The sequence below is a fragment of the Leuresthes tenuis genome, unplaced genomic scaffold, assembly GCF_036924035.1.
Source record: "Leuresthes tenuis unplaced genomic scaffold, fLeuTen1.0.hap1 SCAF_1, whole genome shotgun sequence".
NCBI classification, from domain to species: Eukaryota; Metazoa; Chordata; class Actinopteri; order Atheriniformes; family Atherinopsidae; genus Leuresthes; species Leuresthes tenuis.
The window spans coordinates 40,997,449-41,015,448 of record NW_027325355.1 but is presented as its reverse complement, the minus strand read 5'-3'; the positions used below and the strand labels follow the sequence as shown (position 1 = coordinate 41,015,448).

Sequence of the window (18,000 nt, the reverse complement as noted above, 5' to 3'; positions counted from 1 at the left end):
TAGCAGACACGAAGTGATCTGAGAGTCTCAGTTTCAGCTGCAGAGAATAATCACATCAAGGAAGAAGATGTGCCCACAACAAGTTAGCCTTTCTCTGCAATTATCTGGTTACATAGAGGAACTATATTATTCCAGTACCTATATAATGCACATTTTTCACAGACATTGTTACTTACGGCCACACCACCCTGAATATGCCCGACCTCGACTGATCTCGGAACCCAAGCAGGGTTGGGCCTGGTTAGTACTTGAATGGGAGACCCCTTGGGAATGCCAGGTGCTGTAAGCTTTTTCTCTTCTCTCTACCACCTGCATGTATTTTGTTGCAAGGTCTGATCGCCCTGTGACACATGAGGAAGTTGGTCATCTTCAGCTGCTGCTGCTTTGTTGGCAGACACGAAGTGATCTGAGAGTCTCATTTTCAGCTGGAGAGAATAATCACGTCAGGGAAGAAGATGATCCCACTATTTATCATTCTTTCTCTGCAATTATCTGGTTATATAGAGGAAACGTATGATTCCAGTACCTATACAATTTACATTTTTCACAGACATTATTGCTTACCGCCACACCACCTTGAATATGCCCGACCTCGTCTGATCTCGGAAGCCAAGCAGGGTTGTGCCTGGTTAGTACTTGGATGGGAGACTGCTTGGGATTATCAGGTGCTGTAAGCTTTTTCTCTTCTCTCAACCACCTGCATGTCTTTTGTTGCAACGTCTGATCACCCTGTGACACATGAGGAAGTTGGTCATCTTCATTTTCTGCTGCTTTGTTGGCAGACACGAAGTGATCTTAAAGTCTCATTTTCAGCTGGAGAAAATTATCACGTCAGGGAACAAGATGTGCCCACTACATATCAGCCTTTCTTGGCAATTATATGGTTGCATAGAGGAACCGTATGATTCCAGTACCTATATAATGCACATTTGTCACAGACATTGTTACTTACGGCCACACCACCCTGAATATGCCCAACCTCGTCTGATCTCGGAAGCCAAGCACGTTTGAGCCTGGTTAGTACTTGGATGGTAGACTGCTTGGGAATACCAGGTGCTGTAAGCGTTTTCTCTTCTCTCTACAACCTGCATGTCTTTTGTTGCAAGGTCTGATCACCCTGTGACACATGAGGAAGTTGGTCATCTTCAGCTGCTGCTGCTTTGTTGGCAGACACGAAGTGATCTTAGAGTCTCATTTTCAGCTGGAGAAAATTATCACGTCAGGGAACAAGATGTGCCCACTATATATCAGCCTTTTTCGGCAATTATCTTGTTACATAGAGGAACCATATGATTCCATTGCCTATATAATGCACATTTGTCACAGAGATTGTTGCTTACGGCCAAACCACCCTGAATATGTCTGACCTCGTTTGATCTCAGAAGCCAAGGAGGGTTGGGCCTGGTTAGTACTTTGATGAGAGACCGCTTGGGAATACCAGGTGCTGTAAGCTTTTTCTCTTCTCTCTACCACCTGCATGTCTTTTGTTGCAACGTCTGATCGCCCTGTGACACATGAGGAAGTTGGTCATCTTCAGCTGCTGCTGCTTTGTTGGCAGACATGAAGTGATCTGAGAGTCTCAGTTTCAGCTGAAGAGAATGATCACGTCAGGGAAGAAGATGTGCTCACTACAAGTCAGCCTTTCTTGGCAATTATCTGGTTATATAGAGGAACCGTATGATTCCTGTACCTATACAATTTACATTTGTCACAGACATGGTTGTTTACGGCCACACCACCCTGAATATGCCCGACCTCGTCTGATCTTGGAAGCCAAGCAGGGTTGGGCCTGGTTAGTACTTGGATGGGAGACCGCTTGGGAATACCAGGTGCTGTAAGCTTTTTCTCTTCTCTCAACCACCTGCATGTCTTTTGTTGCAAGGTCTGATCACCCTGTGACACATGAGGAAGTTGGTCATCTTCAGCTGCTGCTGCTTTGTTGGCAGACACGAAGTGATCTTAGAGTCTCATTTTCAGCTGGAGAAAATTATCACGTCAGGGAACAAGATGTGCCCACTATATATCAGCCTTTTTCGGCAATTATCTTGTTACATAGAGGAACCATATGATTCCATTGCCTATATAATGCACATTTGTCACAGAGATTGTTGCTTACGGCCAAACCACCCTGAATATGTCTGACCTCGTTTGATCTCAGAAGCCAAGGAGGGTTGGGCCTGGTTAGTACTTTGATGAGAGACCGCTTGGGAATACCAGGTGCTGTAAGCTTTTTCTCTTCTCTCTACCACCTGCATGTCTTTTGTTGCAACGTCTGATCGCCCTGTGACACATGAGGAAGTTGGTCATCTTCAGCTGCTGCTGCTTTGTTGGCAGACATGAAGTGATCTGAGAGTCTCAGTTTCAGTTGCAGAGAATGATCACATCAGAGAAGATGATTTACCCGCTACACATCAGCCTTTCTCGGCAATTATCTGGTTGCATAGAGGAACCGTATGATTCCAGTACCTATATAATGCACATTTGTCAGAGACGTTGCTGCTTACGGCCACACCACCCGGAACATGCCTGACCTCGTCTGATCTCGGAAGCCAAGCAGGGTTGGGCCTGGTTAGTACTTGGATGGGGGGCCACTTGGGAATACCAGGTGCTGTAAGCTTCTTTTTTACTCTCTACCACCTTCATGTCTTTTGTGGCAACGTCTGATCCTCCTGTGACACATGAGGAAGTTGGTCATCTTCAGCTGCTGCTGCTTCTTTGTTGGCAGACACGAAGTGATCTGAGAGTCTCAATTTCAGCTGCAGAGAATAATCACATCAGGGAAGAAGATGTGCCCACTACAAGTCAGCCTTTCTCGGCAATTATCTGGTTACATAGAGGAAGTGTATGATTCCAGTACCTATATAATGCACATTTGTCACAGATATTGCTGCTTACGGCCACACCACCCGGAACATGCCTGACCTCGTATGATCTTGGAAGCCAAGCAGGATTGGGCCTGGTTAGTACTTGGATGGGAGACCACTTGGGAATACCAGGTGCTGTAAGCTTCTTCTCTACTCTCAGCCACCTTCATGTCTTTTGTGGCAACGTCTGATCCTCCTGTGACACATGAGGAAGTTGGTCATCTGCAGCTGCTGCTGCTTCTTTGTTAGCAGACACGAAGTGATCTGAGAGTCTCAATTTCAGCTGCAGAGAATAATCACATCAGGGAAGAAGATGTGCCCACTACAAGTCAGCCTTTCTCGGCAATTATCTGGTTACATAGAGGAAGTGTATGATTCCAGTACCTATATAATGCACATTTGTCACAGATATTGTTGCTTACGGCCACACCACCCTGAATAAGCCCGACCTTGTCTGATCTTGGTAGTCAAGCAGGTTTGGGCCTGGTTAGTACTTGGATGGGAGACTGCTTGGGAATACCAGGTGCTGTAAGCTTTTTCTCTTCTCTCTACCACCTGCATGTCTTTTGTTGCAACGTCTGATCACCCTGTGACACATGAGGAAGTTGGTCATCTTCAGCTGCTGCTGCTTTGTTGGCAGACACAAAGTGATCTGAGAGTCTCATTTTCAGCTGGAGAGAATTATCACGTCAGGGAAGAAGATGTGCCCACTACATATCAGCCTTTCTCGGCAATTATCTGGTTACATAGAGGAAGTGTATGATTCCATTGCCTATATAATGCACATTTGTCACGGAGATTGTTACTTACGGACAAACCACCCTGAATATGTCTGACCTTGTCTGATCTCGGAAGCCAAGGAGGGATGGTTCTGGTTAGTACTTTGATGGGACACCGCTTGGGAATACCAGGTGCTGTAAGCTTTTTCTCTTCTCTCTACCACCTACATGTCTTTTGTTGCAATGTCTGATCGCCCTGTGACACATGAGGAAGTTGGTCATCTTCAGCTGCTGCTGCTTTGTTAGCAGACACGAAGTGATCTGAGAGTCTCAGTTTCAGCTGCAGAGAATAATCACATCAAGGAAGAAGATGTGCCCACAACAAGTTAGCCTTTCTCTGCAATTATCTGGTTACATAGAGGAACTGTATTATTCCAGTACCTATATAATGCACATTTGTCACAGACATTGTTACTTACGACCACACCACCCTGAATATACCTGACCTCGACTGATCTCGGAACCCAAGCAGGGTTGGGCCTGGTTAGTACTTGGGTGGGAGACCGCTTGAAAATACCATTTGCTGTAAGCTTTTTCTCTTCTCTCTACAACCTGCATGTCTTTTGTTGCAACGTCTGATCACCCTGTGACACATGAGGAAGTTGGTCATCTTCAGCTGCTGCTGCTTTGTTGGCAGACACAAAGTGATCTGAGAGTCTCAGTTTCAGCTGCAGAGAATAATCACATCGAGGAAGAATATGTGCCCACTACACATCAGCCTTTCTTGGCAATTATCTGGTTACATAGAGGAACCGTATGATTCCAGTACCTATATAATGCACATTTGTCACAGAGATTATTACTTACGGCCACACCACCCTGAACATGCCCGACCTCGTCTGATCTCGGAAGCCAAGCACGGTCGGCCTGGTTAGTACTTGGGTGGGAGACTGCTTGGGAATACCAGGTGCTGTAAGCTTTATCTCTTCTCTGGACCACCTGAATGTCTTTTGTTGCAACGTCTGATCACCCTGTGACACATGAGGAAGTTGGTCATCTTCAGCTGCTGCTGCTTTGTTGGCAGACACAAAGTGATCTGAGAGTCTCAGTTTCAGTTGCAGAGAATGATCACATCAGAGAAGATGATTTACCCGCTACACATCAGCCTTTCTCGGCAATTATCTGGTTGCATAGAGGAACTGTATTATTCCAGTACCTATATAATGCACATTTGTCACAGACATTGTTACTTACGGCCACACCACCCTGAATATGCCCGACCTCGACTGATCTCGGAACCCAAGCAGGGTTGGGCCTGGTTAGTACTTGAATGGGAGACCCCTTGGGAAAACCAGGTGCTGTAAGCTTTTTCTCTTCTCTCTACCACCTGCATGTATTTTGTTGCAAGGTCTGATCGCCCTGTGACACATGAGGAAGTTGGTCATCTTCAGCTGCTGCTGCTTTGTTGGCAGACACGAAGTGATCTGAGAGTCTCATTTTCAGCTGGAGATAATAATCACGTCAGGGAAGAAGATGTGTCCACTATTTATCAGCCTTTCTCTGCAATTATCTGGTTATATAGAGGAAACGTATGATTCCAGTACCTATACAATTTACATTTGTCAGAGACATTGTTGCTTACGGCCACACCACCCTGAATATGCCCGACCTCGTCTGATCTCGAAAGCCAAGCAGGGTTGTGCCTGGTTAGTACTTGGATGGGAGACCGCTTGGGATTATCAGGTGCTGTAAGCTTTTTCTCTTCTCTCAACCACCTGCATGTCTTTTGTTGCAACGTCTGATCACCCTGTGACACATGAGGAAGTTGGTCATCTTCATTTTCTGCTGCTTTGTTGGCAGACACGAAGTGATCTTAAAGTCTCATTTTCAGCTGGAGAAAATTATCACGTCAGGGAACAAGATGTGCCCACTACATATCAGCCTTTCTTGGCAATTATATGGTTGCATAGAGGAACCGTATGATTCCAGTACCTATATAATGCACATTTGTCACAGACATTGTTACTTACGGCCACACCACCCTGAATATGCCCAACCTTGTCTGATCTTGGAAGCCAAGCGGGGTTGGGCCTGGTTAGTACTTGGATGGGAGACCGCTTGGGAATACCAGGTGCTGTAAGCTTTTTCTCTTCTCTCAACCACCTGCATGTCTTTTGTTGCAACGTCTGATCACCCTGTGACACATGAGGAAGTTGGTCATCTTCAGCTGCTGCTGCTTTGTTGGCAGACACGAAGTGATCTGAGAGTCTCAGTTTCAGCTGGAAAAAATTATCACGTCAGGGAACAAGATGTGCCCACTATATATCAGCCTTTTTCGGCAATTATCTTGTTACATAGAGGAACCATATGATTCCATTGCCTATATAATGCACATTTGTCACAGAGATTGTTGCTTACGGCCAAACCACCCTGAATATGTCTGACCTCGTCTGATCTCAGAAGCCAAGGAGGGTTGGGCCTGGTTAGTACTTTGATGAGAGACCGCTTGGGAATACCAGGTGTTGTAAGCTTTTTCTCTTCTCTCTACCATCTGCATGTCTTTTGTTGCAACGTCTGATCGCCCTGTGACACATGAGGAAGTTGGTCATCTTCAGCTGCTGCTGCTTTGTTGGCAGACATGAAGTGATCTGAGAGTGTCAGTTTCAGTTGCAGAGAATGATCACATCAGAGAAGATGATTTACCCGCTACACATCAGCCTTTCTCGGCAATTATCTGGTTGCATAGAGGAACCGTATGATTCCAGTACCTATATAATGCACATTTGTCAGAGACGTTGCTGCTTACGGCCACACCACCCGGAACATGCCTGACCTCGTCTGATCTCAGAAGCCAAGCAGGGTTGGGCCTGGTTAGTACTTGGATGGGAGACTGCTTGGGAATACCAGGTGCTGTAAGCTTTTTCTCTTCTCTCTACCACCTGCATGTCTTTTGTTGCAACGTCTGATCACCCTGTGACACATGAGGAAGTTGGTCATCTTCAGCTGCTGCTGCTTTGTTGGCAGACACGAAGTGATCTGAGAGTCTCAATTTCAGCTGCAGAGAATAATCACATCAGGGAAGAAGATGTGCCCACTACAAGTCAGCCTTTCTCGGCAATTATCTGGTTACATAGAGGAAGTGTATGATTCCAGTACCTATATAATGCACATTTGTCACAGATATTGTTGCTTACGGCCACACCACCCTGAATAAGCCCGACCTCGTCTGATCTCGGAAGCCAAGGAGGGCTGGTTCTGGTTAGTACTTTGATGGGACACCGCTTGGGAATACCAGGTGCTGTAAGCTTTTTCTCTTCTCTCTACCACCTACATGTCTTTTGTTGCAATGTCTGATCGCCCTGTGACACATGAGGAAGTTGGTCATCTTCAGCTGCTGCTGCTTTGTTAGCAGACACGAAGTGATCTGAGAGTCTCAGTTTCAGCTGCAGAGAATAATCACATCAAGGAAGAAGATGTGCCCACAACAAGTTAGCCTTTCTCTGCAATTATCTGGTTACATAGAGGAACTATATTATTCCAGTACCTATATAATGCACATTTTTCACAGACATTGTTACTTACGGCCACACCACCCTGAATATGCCCGACCTCGACTGATCTCGGAACCCAAGCAGGGTTGGGCCTGGTTAGTACTTGAATGGGAGACCCCTTGGGAATGCCAGGTGCTGTAAGCTTTTTCTCTTCTCTCTACCACCTGCATGTATTTTGTTGCAAGGTCTGATCGCCCTGTGACACATGAGGAAGTTGGTCATCTTCAGCTGCTGCTGCTTTGTTGGCAGACACGAAGTGATCTGAGAGTCTCATTTTCAGCTGGAGAGAATAATCACGTATGGGAAGAAGATGTGCCCACTATTTATCATTCTTTCTCTGCAATTATCTGGTTATATAGAGGAAACGTATGATTCCAGTACCTATACAATTTACATTTTTCACAGACATTGTTGCTTACGGCCACACCACCCTGAATATGCCCGACCTCGTCTGATCTCGAAAGCCAAGCAGGGTTGTGCCTGGTTAGTACTTGGATGGGAGACCGCTTGGGATTATCAGGTGCTGTAAGCTTTTTCTCTTCTCTCAACCACCTGCATGTCTTTTGTTGCAACGTCTGATCACCCTGTGACACATGAGGAAGTTGGTCATCTTCATTTTCTGCTGCTTTGTTGGCAGACACGAAGTGATCTTAAAGTCTCATTTTCAGCTGGAGAAAATTATCACGTCAGGGAACAAGATGTGCCCACTACATATCAGCCTTTCTTGGCAATTATATGGTTGCATAGAGGAACCGTATGATTCCAGTACCTATATAATGCACATTTGTCACAGACATTGTTACTTACGGCCACACCACCCTGAATATGCCCAACCTCGTCTGATCTTGGAAGCCAAGCAGGGTTGGGCCTGGTTAGTACTTGGATGGGAGACAGCTTGGGAATACCAGGTGCTGTAAGCTTTTTCTCTTCTCTCAACCACCTTCATGTCTTTTGTTGCAACGTCTGATCACCCTGTGACACATGAGGAAGTTGGTCATCTTCAGCTGCTGCTGCTTTGTTGGCAGACACGAAGTGATCTGAGAGTCTCATTTTCAGCTGGAGAGAATAATCACGTCAGGGAAGAAGATGTGCCCACTATTTATCATTCTTTCTCTGCAATTATCTGGTTATATAGAGGAAACGTATGATTCCAGTACCTATACAATTTACATTTTTCACAGACATTGTTGCTTACGGCCACACCACCCTGAATATGTCTGACCTCGTCTGATCTCAGAAGCCAAGGAGGGTTGGGCCTGGTTAGTACTTTGATGAGAGACCGCTTGGGAATACCAGGTGTTGTAAGCTTTTTCTCTTCTCTCTACCATCTGCATGTCTTTTGTTGCAACGTCTGATCGCCCTGTGACACATGAGGAAGTTGGTCATCTTCAGCTGCTGCTGCTTTGTTGGCAGACATGAAGTGATCTGAGAGTGTCAGTTTCAGTTGCAGAGAATGATCACATCAGAGAAGATGATTTACCCGCTACACATCAGCCTTTCTCGGCAATTATCTGGTTGCATAGAGGAACCGTATGATTCCAGTACCTATATAATGCACATTTGTCAGAGACGTTGCTGCTTACGGCCACACCACCCGGAACATGCCTGACCTCGTCTGATCTCGGAAGTCAAGCAGGGTTGGGCCTGGTTAGTACTTGGATGGGAGACTGCTTGGGAATACCAGGTGCTGTAAGCTTTTTCTCTTCTCTCTACCACCTGCATGTCTTTTGTTGCAACGTCTGATCACCCTGTGACACATGAGGAAGTTGGTCATCTTCAGCTGCTGCTGCTTTGTTGGCAGACACGAAGTGATCTGAGAGTCTCAATTTCAGCTGCAGAGAATAATCACATCAGGGAAGAAGATGTGCCCACTACAAGTCAGCCTTTCTCGGCAATTATCTGGTTACATAGAGGAAGTGTATGATTCCAGTACCTATATAATGCACATTTGTCACAGATATTGTTGCTTACGTTCACACCACCCTGAATAAGCCCGACCTCGTCTGATCTCGGAAGCCAAGGAGGGCTGGTTCTGGTTAGTACTTTGATGGGACACCGCTTGGGAATACCAGGTGCTGTAAGCTTTTTCTCTTCTCTCTACCACCTACATGTCTTTTGTTGCAATGTCTGATCGCCCTGTGACACATGAGGAAGTTGGTCATCTTCAGCTGCTGCTGCTTTGTTAGCAGACACGAAGTGATCTGAGACTCTCAGTTTCAGCTGCAGAGAATAATCACATCAAGGAAGAAGATGTGCCCACAACAAGTTAGCCTTTCTCTGCAATTATCTGGTTACATAGAGGAACTATATTATTCCAGTACCTATATAATGCACATTTTTCACAGACATTGTTACTTACGGCCACACCACCCTCAATATGCCCGACCTCGACTGATCTCGGAACCCAAGCAGGGTTGGGCCTGGTTAGTACTTGAATGGGAGACCCCTTGGGAATGCCAGGTGCTGTAAGCTTCTTCTCTACTCTCTACCACCTTCATGTCTTTTGTGGCAACGTCTGATCCTCCTGTGACACATGAGGAAGTTGGTCATCTTCAGCTGCTGCTGCGTCTTTGTTGGCAGACACGAAGTGATCTGAGAGTGTCAATTTCAGTTGCAGAGAATGATCACATCAGAGAAGATGATATGCCCGCTACACATCATTCTTTCTCTGCAATTATCTGGGTGCATAGAGGAACCGTATGATTCCAGTACCTATATAATGCACATTTGTCAGAGACATTGTTGCTTACGGCCACACAACCCTGAACATGCCCGACCTAGTCTGATCTCGGAAGCCAAGCACAGTTGGGCCTGGTTTGTACTTGGATGGAAGACCTCTTGGGAATACGAGGTGCTGTAAGCTTTTTCTCTTCTCTCTACAACCTGCATGTCTTTTGTTGCAACGTCTGATCACCCTGTGACACATGAGGAAGTTGGTCATCTTCAGCTTCTGCTGCTTTGTTGGCAGACACGAAGTGATCTGAGAGTCTCAGTTTCAGCTCGAGAGAATAATCACGTCAGGGAAGAAGATGTGCCCACTACTTATCAGCTTTTCTCGGCAATTATCTGGTTACATAGAGAAAGTGTATGATTCCAGTACCTATATAATGCACATTTGTCACAGTTATGGTTAATTACGGCCACACCACCCTGAAATTGCCTGACCACGTCTGATCTCGGAAGCCAAGCAGGTTTTGGCCTGGTTAGTACTTGGATGGTAGACTCTCTGGGAATACCAGGTGCTGTAAGCTTTTTCTCTTCTCTCTACCACTTGCATGTCTTTTGTTGCAACGTCTGATCACCCTGATACACATGAGGAAGTTGGTCATCTTCAGCTACTGCTGCTTTGTTGGCAGACACGAAGTGATCTGAGAGTCTCAGTTTCAGCTGCAGAGAATAATCACGTCAGGGAAGAAGATGTGCCCACTACACATCAGCCTTTCTCGGAAATGATCTGGTTGCATAGAGGAACCGTATGATTCCAGTACCTATATAATGCACATTTGTCAGAGACATTGTTGCTTACGGCCACACCACCCTGAACATGCCCGACCTCGTCTGATCTCGGAAGCCAAGGAGGGTTGGGCGTGGTTAGTACTTGGATGGAAGACCTCTTGGGAATACCAGGTGCTCTAAGCTTTTTCTCTTCTCTCGACCACCTGCATGTCTTTTGTTGCAACGTCTGATCACCCTGTGACACATTAGAAAGGTGGTCATTTTCAGCTGCTGCTGCTTTGTTGGCAGACACGAAGTGATCTGAGAGTCTCAGTTTCAGCTGCAGAGAATGATCACATGAGGGAAGAAGATTTGCCCACTACAAGTCTGCCTTTCTCGGCAATTATCTGGTTACATAGAGGAACCGTATGATTCCAGTACCTATATAATGCACATTTGTCACAGACATTGTTGCTTACGGCCACACCACCCTGAACACGCCCGACCTCGTCTGATCTCGGTAGTCAAGGAGGGTTGGGCCTGGTTAGTACTTAAATGGGAGACCGCTTGGGAATACCAGGAGCTGTAAGCTTTTTCTCTTCTCTCTACCACCTGCATGTCTTTTGTTGCAATGTCTGATCACCCTGTGACACATGAGGAAGTTGGTCATCTTCAGCTTCTGCTGCTTTGTTGGCAGACACAAAGTGATCTGAGAGTCTCAGTTTCAGCTCGAGAGAATAATCACGTCAGGGAAGAAGATGTGCCCACTACTTATCAGCTTTTCACGGCAATTATCTGGTTACATAGAGGAACTGTATGATTCCAGTACCTATATAATGCACATTTGTCACAGTTATGGTTGCTTACGGCCACACCACCCTGAATATGCCCGACCTCGTCTGATCTCAGAAGCCAAGCAGGTTTGGGCCTGGTTAGTATTTGGATGTTAGACTGTCTGGGAATACCAGGTGCTGTAAGCTTTTTCTCTTCTCTCTACCACCTGCATGTCTTTTGTTGCAACGTCTGATCACCCTGTGACACATGAGGAAGTTGGTCATCTTCAGCTGCTGCTGCTTTGTTGGCAGACACAAAGTGATCTGAGAGTCTCAGTTTCAGCTGCAGAGAATAATCACGTCAGGGAAGAAGATGTGCCCAGTACACATCAGCCTTTCTCGGAAATTAACTGGTTGCATAGAGGAACCGTATGATTCCAGTACCTATATAATGCACATTTGTCAGAGACATTGTTGCTTACGGCCACACCACCCTGAACATGGCCGACCTCGTCTGATCTCGGAAGCCAAGCACGGTTGGCCTGGTTAGTACTTGGATGGGAGACTGCTTGGGAATACCAGGTGCTGTAAGCTTTATCTCTTCTCTGGACCACCTGAATGTCTTTTGTTGCAACGTCTGATCACCCTGTGACACATGAGGAAGTTGGTCATCTTCAGCTGCTGCTGCTTTGTTGGCAGACACAAAGTGATCTGAGAGTCTCAGTTTCAGCTGCAGAGAATAATCACATCAGGGAAGAATATGTGCCCACTACACATCAGCCTTTCTTGGCAATTATCTGGTTACATAGAGGAACCGTATGATTCCAGTACCTATATAATGCACATTTGTCACAGAGATTATTACTTACGGCCACACCACCCTGAACATGCCCGACCTCGTCTGATCTCGGAAGACTAGCACGGTTGGCCCGGTTAGTACTTGGGTGGGAGACTGCTTGGGAATACCAGGTGCTGTAAGCTTTATCTCTTCTCTGGACCACCTGAATGTCTTTTGTTGCAACGTCTGATCACCCTGTGACACATGAGGAAGTTGGTCATCTTCAGCTTCTGCTGCTTTGTTGGGAGACACGAAGTGATCTGAGAGTCTCAGTTTCAGCTGCAGAGAATAATCACGTCAGGGAAGAAGATGTGCCCACTACACATAAGCCTTTCTCTGCAATTATCTGGTTACATAGAGGAACCGTATGATTCCAGTACCTATATAATGCACATTTGTCACAGAGATTGTCGCTTACGGCCACACCACCCTGAATATAATATGCCCGACCTCGTCTGATCTCGGAAGCCAAGCAGGATTGTGCCTGGTTAGTACTTGGGTGGGAGACTGCTTGGGAATACCAGGTGCTGTAAGCTTTTTCTCTTCTCTCTACCACCTGCATGTCTTTTGTTGCAACATCTGATCACCCTGTGACACATGAGGAAGTTGGTCATCTTCAGCTGCTGCTGCTTTGTTGGCAGACACGAAGTGATCTGAGAGTCTCAGTTTCAGCTGCAGAGAATGATCACATCAGAGAAGATGATATGCCAACTACACATCAGCCTTTCTCTGCAATTATCTAGTTGCATAGAGGAACCGTATGATTCCAGTACCTATATGATGCACATTTGTCAGTGACATTGTTGCTTACGGCCACACCACGTTGAACATGCCCGACCTCGTCTGATCTCGGAAGCCAAGCACGGTTGGGCCTGGTTAGTACTTGGATGGAAGACCTCTTGGGAATACCAGGTGCTTTAAGCTTTTTCTCTTCTTTCGACCACCTGCATGTCTTTTGTTGCAACGTCTGATCACCCTGTGACACATGAGGAAGTTGGTCATCTTCAGCAGCTGCTGCTGCTTTGTTGGCAGACACGAAGTGATCTGAGAGTCTCAGTTTCAGCTGCAGAGAATGATCACATGAGGGAAGAAGATTTGCCCACTACAAGTCAGCCTTTCTCGGCAATTATCTGGTTACATAGAGGAACCGTATGATTCCATTACCTATATAATGCACATTTGTCAAAGACATTGTCGCTTACGGCCACACCACCCTGAATATGCCCGACCTCGTCTGATCTCGGAAGCCAAGCAGTGTTGGGCCTGGTTAGTACTTTGATGGTATACAGCTTGGGAATACTAGGTGCTGTAAGCTTTTTCTCTTATCTCAACCACCTGCATGTCTTTTGTTGCAACGTCTGATCACCCTGTGACACATGAGGAAGTTGGTCATCTTCAGCTGCTGCTGCTTTGTTGGCAGATACGAATTGATCTGAGAGTCTCATTTTCAGCTAGAGAGAATTATCACGTCAGGGAACAAGATGTGCCCACTACATATCAGCCTTTCTCGGCAATTATCTGGTTACATAGAGGAAGTGTATGATTCCAGTACTTATATAATGCATATTTGTCACAGTTATTGTTGCTTACGGCCACACCACCCTGAATAAGTCTGATCTCGTCTGATCTCGGAAGCCAAGCAGGTTTGGGCCTGGTTAGTACTTGGATGGGAGACTGCTTGGGAATACCAGGTGATGTAAGCTTTTTCTCTTCTCTCTACCACCTGCATGTCTTTTGTTGCAATGTCTGATCGCCCTGTGACACATGAGGAAGTTGGTCATCTTCAGCTGCTGCTGCTGCTTTGTTTGCAGACATGAAGTGATCTGAGAGTCTCAGTTTCAGCTCCAGAGAATAATCACATCAAGGAGGAAGATGTGCCCACTAAGAGTCAGCCTTTCTTGGCAATTATCTGGTTACATAGAGGAAGTGTATGATTCCAGTACCTATATAATACACATATGTACCAGATATTGTTGCTTACCGCCACACCACCCTGAATAAGCTCGACCTCGTCTGATCTCGGAAGCCAAGCAGGGTTGGGCCTGGTTAGTTCTTGAATGGGAGACCGCTTGCGAATACCAGGTGCTGTAAGCTTTTTCTCTTCTCTCTACCACCTGCATGTCTTTTGTTGCAACGTCTAATCACCCTGTGACACATGAGGAAGTTGGTCATCTTCAGCTGCTACTGCTTTGTTGGCAGACATGAAGTGATCTGAGAGTCTCAGTTTCAGTTGCAGAGAATGATCACATCAGAGAAGATGATTTACCCGCTACACATCAGCCTTTCTCGGCAATTATCTGGTTGCATAGAGGAACCGTATGATTCCAGTACCTATATAATGCACATTTGTCAGAGACATTGCTGCTTACGGCCACACCACCCGGAACATGCCTGACCTTGTCTGATCTCGGAAACCAAGCAGGGTTGGGCCTGGTTAGTACTTGGATGGGAGACCACTTAGGGATACCAGGTGCTGTAAGCTTCTTCTCTACTCTCTACCACCTTCATGTCTTTTGTGGCAACGTCTGATCCTCCTGTGACACATGAGGAAGTTGGTCATCTTCAGCTGCTGCTGCTTCTTTGTTGGCAGACACGAAGTGATCTGAGAGTCTCAATTTCAGCTGCAGAGAATAATCACATCAGGGAAGAAGATGTGCCCACTACAAGTCAGCCTTTCTCGGCAATTATCTGGTTACATAGAGGAACTGTATTATTCCAGTACCTATATAATGCACATTTGTCACAGACATTGTTGCTTACGGCCACACCACCCTGAACATGCCCGAGCTCGTCTGATCTTGGAAGCCAAGCAGGGTTGGGCCTTGTTAGTACTTGAATGGGAGACAGCTTGGGAATACCAGGTGCTGTAAGCTTTTTCTCTTCTCTCAACCACCTGCATGTCTTTTGTTGCAACGTCTGACCACCCTGTGACACATGAGGAAGTTGGTCATCTTCAGCTGCTGCTGCTTTGTTGGCAGACATGAAGTGATCTGAGAGTCTCAGTTTCAGTTGCAGAGAATGATCACATCAGAGAAGATGATTTACCCGCTACACATCAGCCTTTCTCGGCAATTATCTGGTTGCATAGAGGAACCGTATGATTCCAGTACCTATATAATGCACATTTGTCAGAGACATTGCTGCTTACGGCCACACCACCCGGAACATGCCTGACCTCGTATGATCTTGGAAGCCAAGCAGGGTTGGGCCTGGTTAGTACTTGGATGGGAGACCACTTGGGAATACCAGCTGCTGTAAGCTTCTTCTCTACTCTCAGCCACCTTCATGTCTTTTGTGGCAACGTCTGATCCTCCTGTGACACATGAGGAAGTTGGTCATCTGCAGCTGCTGCTGCTTCTTTGTTAGCAGACACGAAGTGATCTGAGAGTCTCAATTTCAGCTGCAGAGAATAATCACATCAGGGAAGAAGATGTGCCCACTACAAGTCAGCCTTTCTCGGCAATTATCTGGTTACATAGAGGAAGTGTATGATTCCAGTACCTATATAATGCACATTTGTCACAGATATTGTTGCTTACGGCCACACCACCCTGAATAAGCCCGACCTCGTCTGATCTTGGTAGTCAAGCAGGTTTGGGCCTGGTTAGTACTTGGATGGGAGACTGCTTGGGAATACCAGGTGCTGTAAGCTTTTTCTCTTCTCTCTACCACCTACATGTCTTTTGTTGCAATGTCTGATCGCCCTGTGACACATGAGGAAGTTGGTCATCTTCAGCTGCTGCTGCTTTGTTAGCAGACACGAAGTGATCTGAGAGTCTCAGTTTCAGCTGCAGAGAATAATCACATCAAGGAAGAAGATGTGCCCACAACAAGTTAGCCTTTCTCTGCAATTATCTGGTTACATAGAGGAACTGTATTATTCCAGTACCTATATAATGCACATTTTTCACAGACATTGTTACTTACGGCCACACCACCCTGAATATACCTGACCTCGACTGATCTCGGAACCCAAGCAGGGTTGGGCCTGGTTAGTACTTGGGTGGGAGACCGCTTGAAAATACCATTTGCTGTAAGCTTTTTCTCTTCTCTCTACAACCTGCATGTCTTTTGTTGCAACGTCTGATCACCCTGTGACACATGAGGAAGTTGGTCATCTTCAGCTGCTGCTGCTTTGTTGGCAGACACAAAGTGATCTGAGAGTCTCAGTTTCAGCTGCAGAGAATAATCACATCAGGGAAGAATATGTGCCCACTACACATCAGCCTTTCTTGGCAATTATCTGGTTACATAGAGGAACCGTATGATTCCAGTACCTATATAATGCACATTTGTCACAGACATTGTTACTTACGGCCACACCACCCTGAATATGCCCGACCTCGACTGATCTCGGAACCCAAGCAGGGTTGGGCCTGGTTAGTACTTGAATGGGAGACCCCTTGGGAATGCCAGGTGCTGTAAGCTTTTTCTCTTCTCTCTACCACCTGCATGTATTTTGTTGCAAGGTCTGATCGCCCTGTGACACATGAGGAAGTTGGTCATCTTCAGCTGCTGCTGCTTTGTTGGCAGACACGAAGTGATCTGAGAGTCTCATTTTCAGCTGGAGATAATAATCACGTCAGGGAAGAAGATGTGTCCACTATTTATCAGCCTTTCTCTGCAATTATCTGGTTATATAGAGGAAACGTATGATTCCAGTACCTATACAATTTACATTTGTCAGAGACATTGTTGCTTACGGCCACACCACCCTGAATATGCCCGACCTCGTCTGATCTCGAAAGCCAAGCAGGGTTGTGCCTGGTTAGTACTTGGATGGGAGACCGCTTGGGATTATCAGGTGCTGTAAGCTTTTTCTCTTCTCTCAACCACCTGCATGTCTTTTGTTGCAACGTCTGATCACCCTGTGACACATGAGGAAGTTGGTCATCTTCATTTTCTGCTGCTTTGTTGGCAGACACGAAGTGATCTTAAAGTCTCATTTTCAGCTGGAGAAAATTATCACGTCAGGGAACAAGATGTGCCCACTACATATCAGCCTTTCTTGGCAATTATATGGTTGCATAGAGGAACCGTATGATTCCAGTACCTATATAATGCACATTTGTCACAGACATTGTTACTTACGGCCACACCACCCTGAATATGCCCAACCTCGTCTGATCTTGGAAGCCAAGCAGGGTTGGGCCTGGTTAGTACTTGGATGGGAGACCGCTTGGGAATACCAGGTGCTGTAAGCTTTTTCTCTTCTCTCAACCACCTGCATGTCTTTTGTTGCAACGTCTGATCACCCTGTGACACATGAGGAAGTTGGTCATCTTCAGCTGCTGCTGCTTTGTTGGCAGACACGAAGTGATCTGAGAGTCTCAGTTTCAGCTGGAAAAAATTATCACGTCAGGGAACAAGATGTGCCCACTATATATCAGCCTTTTTCGGCAATTATCTTGTTACATAGAGGAACCATATGATTCCATTGCCTATATAATGCACATTTGTCACAGAGATTGTTGCTTACGGCCAAACCACCCTGAATATGTCTGACCTCGTCTGATCTCAGAAGCCAAGGAGGGTTGGGCCTGGTTAGTACTTTGATGAGAGACCGCTTGGGAATACCAGGTGTTGTAAGCTTTTTCTCTTCTCTCTACCATCTGCATGTCTTTTGATGCAACGTCTGATCGCCCTGTGACACATGAGGAAGTTGGTCATCTTCAGCTGCTGCTGCTTTGTTGGCAGACATGAAGTGATCTGAGAGTGTCAGTTTCAGTTGCAGAGAATGATCACATCAGAGAAGATGATTTACCCGCTACACATCAGCCTTTCTCGGCAATTATCTGGTTGCATAGAGGAACCGTATGA

At 46.1% G+C, this 18,000-nt stretch overlaps 4 non-coding genes and 41 pseudogenes across 4 annotated transcripts; all 45 read left to right on the top strand.

Annotated features, from left to right (window-relative positions):
• The first annotated feature begins 170 nt into the window (after window positions 1-170).
• Window positions 171-289, top strand: LOC140307485 (5S ribosomal RNA; annotated as a pseudogene).
• Window positions 290-558: 269 nt separating this feature from the next.
• LOC140293129 (5S ribosomal RNA) lies at window positions 559-677 on the top strand (annotated as a pseudogene).
• A 269-nt stretch (window positions 678-946) lies between these two features.
• On the top strand, window positions 947-1,065 carry LOC140296691 (5S ribosomal RNA; annotated as a pseudogene).
• A 269-nt stretch (window positions 1,066-1,334) lies between these two features.
• On the top strand, window positions 1,335-1,453 carry LOC140273752 (5S ribosomal RNA; annotated as a pseudogene).
• Window positions 1,454-1,722: 269 nt separating this feature from the next.
• On the top strand, window positions 1,723-1,841 carry LOC140292909 (5S ribosomal RNA). Its single transcript, XR_011912620.1, has one exon. It is a non-coding gene; the product is annotated as a 5S ribosomal RNA (ribosomal RNA).
• Window positions 1,842-2,110: 269 nt separating this feature from the next.
• Window positions 2,111-2,229, top strand: LOC140273745 (5S ribosomal RNA; annotated as a pseudogene).
• Window positions 2,230-2,498: 269 nt separating this feature from the next.
• Window positions 2,499-2,617, top strand: LOC140299336 (5S ribosomal RNA; annotated as a pseudogene).
• Window positions 2,618-2,889: 272 nt separating this feature from the next.
• Window positions 2,890-3,008, top strand: LOC140272439 (5S ribosomal RNA; annotated as a pseudogene).
• Window positions 3,009-3,280: 272 nt separating this feature from the next.
• LOC140285547 (5S ribosomal RNA) lies at window positions 3,281-3,399 on the top strand (annotated as a pseudogene).
• Window positions 3,400-4,056: 657 nt separating this feature from the next.
• Window positions 4,057-4,175, top strand: LOC140296926 (5S ribosomal RNA; annotated as a pseudogene).
• A 269-nt stretch (window positions 4,176-4,444) lies between these two features.
• LOC140291271 (5S ribosomal RNA) lies at window positions 4,445-4,562 on the top strand (annotated as a pseudogene).
• Window positions 4,563-4,831: 269 nt separating this feature from the next.
• LOC140298799 (5S ribosomal RNA) lies at window positions 4,832-4,950 on the top strand (annotated as a pseudogene).
• A 269-nt stretch (window positions 4,951-5,219) lies between these two features.
• Window positions 5,220-5,338, top strand: LOC140272030 (5S ribosomal RNA; annotated as a pseudogene).
• A 269-nt stretch (window positions 5,339-5,607) lies between these two features.
• On the top strand, window positions 5,608-5,726 carry LOC140299817 (5S ribosomal RNA; annotated as a pseudogene).
• A 269-nt stretch (window positions 5,727-5,995) lies between these two features.
• Window positions 5,996-6,114, top strand: LOC140282391 (5S ribosomal RNA; annotated as a pseudogene).
• A 269-nt stretch (window positions 6,115-6,383) lies between these two features.
• LOC140298352 (5S ribosomal RNA) lies at window positions 6,384-6,502 on the top strand. The gene has a single exon (XR_011914008.1). It is a non-coding gene; the product is annotated as a 5S ribosomal RNA (ribosomal RNA).
• A 269-nt stretch (window positions 6,503-6,771) lies between these two features.
• Window positions 6,772-6,890, top strand: LOC140289138 (5S ribosomal RNA; annotated as a pseudogene).
• A 269-nt stretch (window positions 6,891-7,159) lies between these two features.
• LOC140307481 (5S ribosomal RNA) lies at window positions 7,160-7,278 on the top strand (annotated as a pseudogene).
• A 269-nt stretch (window positions 7,279-7,547) lies between these two features.
• Window positions 7,548-7,666, top strand: LOC140272024 (5S ribosomal RNA; annotated as a pseudogene).
• A 269-nt stretch (window positions 7,667-7,935) lies between these two features.
• On the top strand, window positions 7,936-8,054 carry LOC140301058 (5S ribosomal RNA; annotated as a pseudogene).
• A 269-nt stretch (window positions 8,055-8,323) lies between these two features.
• Window positions 8,324-8,442, top strand: LOC140281696 (5S ribosomal RNA; annotated as a pseudogene).
• A 269-nt stretch (window positions 8,443-8,711) lies between these two features.
• On the top strand, window positions 8,712-8,830 carry LOC140298606 (5S ribosomal RNA). The gene has a single exon (XR_011914237.1). It is a non-coding gene; the product is annotated as a 5S ribosomal RNA (ribosomal RNA).
• Window positions 8,831-9,099: 269 nt separating this feature from the next.
• Window positions 9,100-9,218, top strand: LOC140294475 (5S ribosomal RNA; annotated as a pseudogene).
• Window positions 9,219-9,487: 269 nt separating this feature from the next.
• Window positions 9,488-9,606, top strand: LOC140282572 (5S ribosomal RNA; annotated as a pseudogene).
• A 272-nt stretch (window positions 9,607-9,878) lies between these two features.
• Window positions 9,879-9,997, top strand: LOC140296485 (5S ribosomal RNA; annotated as a pseudogene).
• A 269-nt stretch (window positions 9,998-10,266) lies between these two features.
• On the top strand, window positions 10,267-10,385 carry LOC140296210 (5S ribosomal RNA; annotated as a pseudogene).
• A 269-nt stretch (window positions 10,386-10,654) lies between these two features.
• Window positions 10,655-10,773, top strand: LOC140289399 (5S ribosomal RNA; annotated as a pseudogene).
• A 269-nt stretch (window positions 10,774-11,042) lies between these two features.
• Window positions 11,043-11,161, top strand: LOC140299397 (5S ribosomal RNA; annotated as a pseudogene).
• Window positions 11,162-11,430: 269 nt separating this feature from the next.
• Window positions 11,431-11,549, top strand: LOC140294796 (5S ribosomal RNA; annotated as a pseudogene).
• A 269-nt stretch (window positions 11,550-11,818) lies between these two features.
• On the top strand, window positions 11,819-11,936 carry LOC140291306 (5S ribosomal RNA; annotated as a pseudogene).
• A 269-nt stretch (window positions 11,937-12,205) lies between these two features.
• Window positions 12,206-12,323, top strand: LOC140295768 (5S ribosomal RNA; annotated as a pseudogene).
• A 269-nt stretch (window positions 12,324-12,592) lies between these two features.
• Window positions 12,593-12,716, top strand: LOC140289808 (5S ribosomal RNA; annotated as a pseudogene).
• Window positions 12,717-12,985: 269 nt separating this feature from the next.
• Window positions 12,986-13,104, top strand: LOC140269636 (5S ribosomal RNA; annotated as a pseudogene).
• A 272-nt stretch (window positions 13,105-13,376) lies between these two features.
• Window positions 13,377-13,495, top strand: LOC140290887 (5S ribosomal RNA; annotated as a pseudogene).
• A 269-nt stretch (window positions 13,496-13,764) lies between these two features.
• On the top strand, window positions 13,765-13,883 carry LOC140276829 (5S ribosomal RNA; annotated as a pseudogene).
• Window positions 13,884-14,155: 272 nt separating this feature from the next.
• LOC140286398 (5S ribosomal RNA) lies at window positions 14,156-14,274 on the top strand (annotated as a pseudogene).
• Window positions 14,275-14,543: 269 nt separating this feature from the next.
• Window positions 14,544-14,662, top strand: LOC140281995 (5S ribosomal RNA; annotated as a pseudogene).
• A 272-nt stretch (window positions 14,663-14,934) lies between these two features.
• LOC140288362 (5S ribosomal RNA) lies at window positions 14,935-15,053 on the top strand (annotated as a pseudogene).
• A 269-nt stretch (window positions 15,054-15,322) lies between these two features.
• On the top strand, window positions 15,323-15,441 carry LOC140288946 (5S ribosomal RNA; annotated as a pseudogene).
• A 272-nt stretch (window positions 15,442-15,713) lies between these two features.
• On the top strand, window positions 15,714-15,832 carry LOC140311001 (5S ribosomal RNA; annotated as a pseudogene).
• A 269-nt stretch (window positions 15,833-16,101) lies between these two features.
• LOC140296126 (5S ribosomal RNA) lies at window positions 16,102-16,220 on the top strand (annotated as a pseudogene).
• Window positions 16,221-16,489: 269 nt separating this feature from the next.
• LOC140307476 (5S ribosomal RNA) lies at window positions 16,490-16,608 on the top strand (annotated as a pseudogene).
• A 269-nt stretch (window positions 16,609-16,877) lies between these two features.
• On the top strand, window positions 16,878-16,996 carry LOC140272017 (5S ribosomal RNA; annotated as a pseudogene).
• Window positions 16,997-17,265: 269 nt separating this feature from the next.
• LOC140293430 (5S ribosomal RNA) lies at window positions 17,266-17,384 on the top strand. The gene has a single exon (XR_011912671.1). It is a non-coding gene; the product is annotated as a 5S ribosomal RNA (ribosomal RNA).
• A 269-nt stretch (window positions 17,385-17,653) lies between these two features.
• Window positions 17,654-17,772, top strand: LOC140282385 (5S ribosomal RNA; annotated as a pseudogene).
• The last annotated feature ends 228 nt before the right edge of the window (window positions 17,773-18,000 follow it).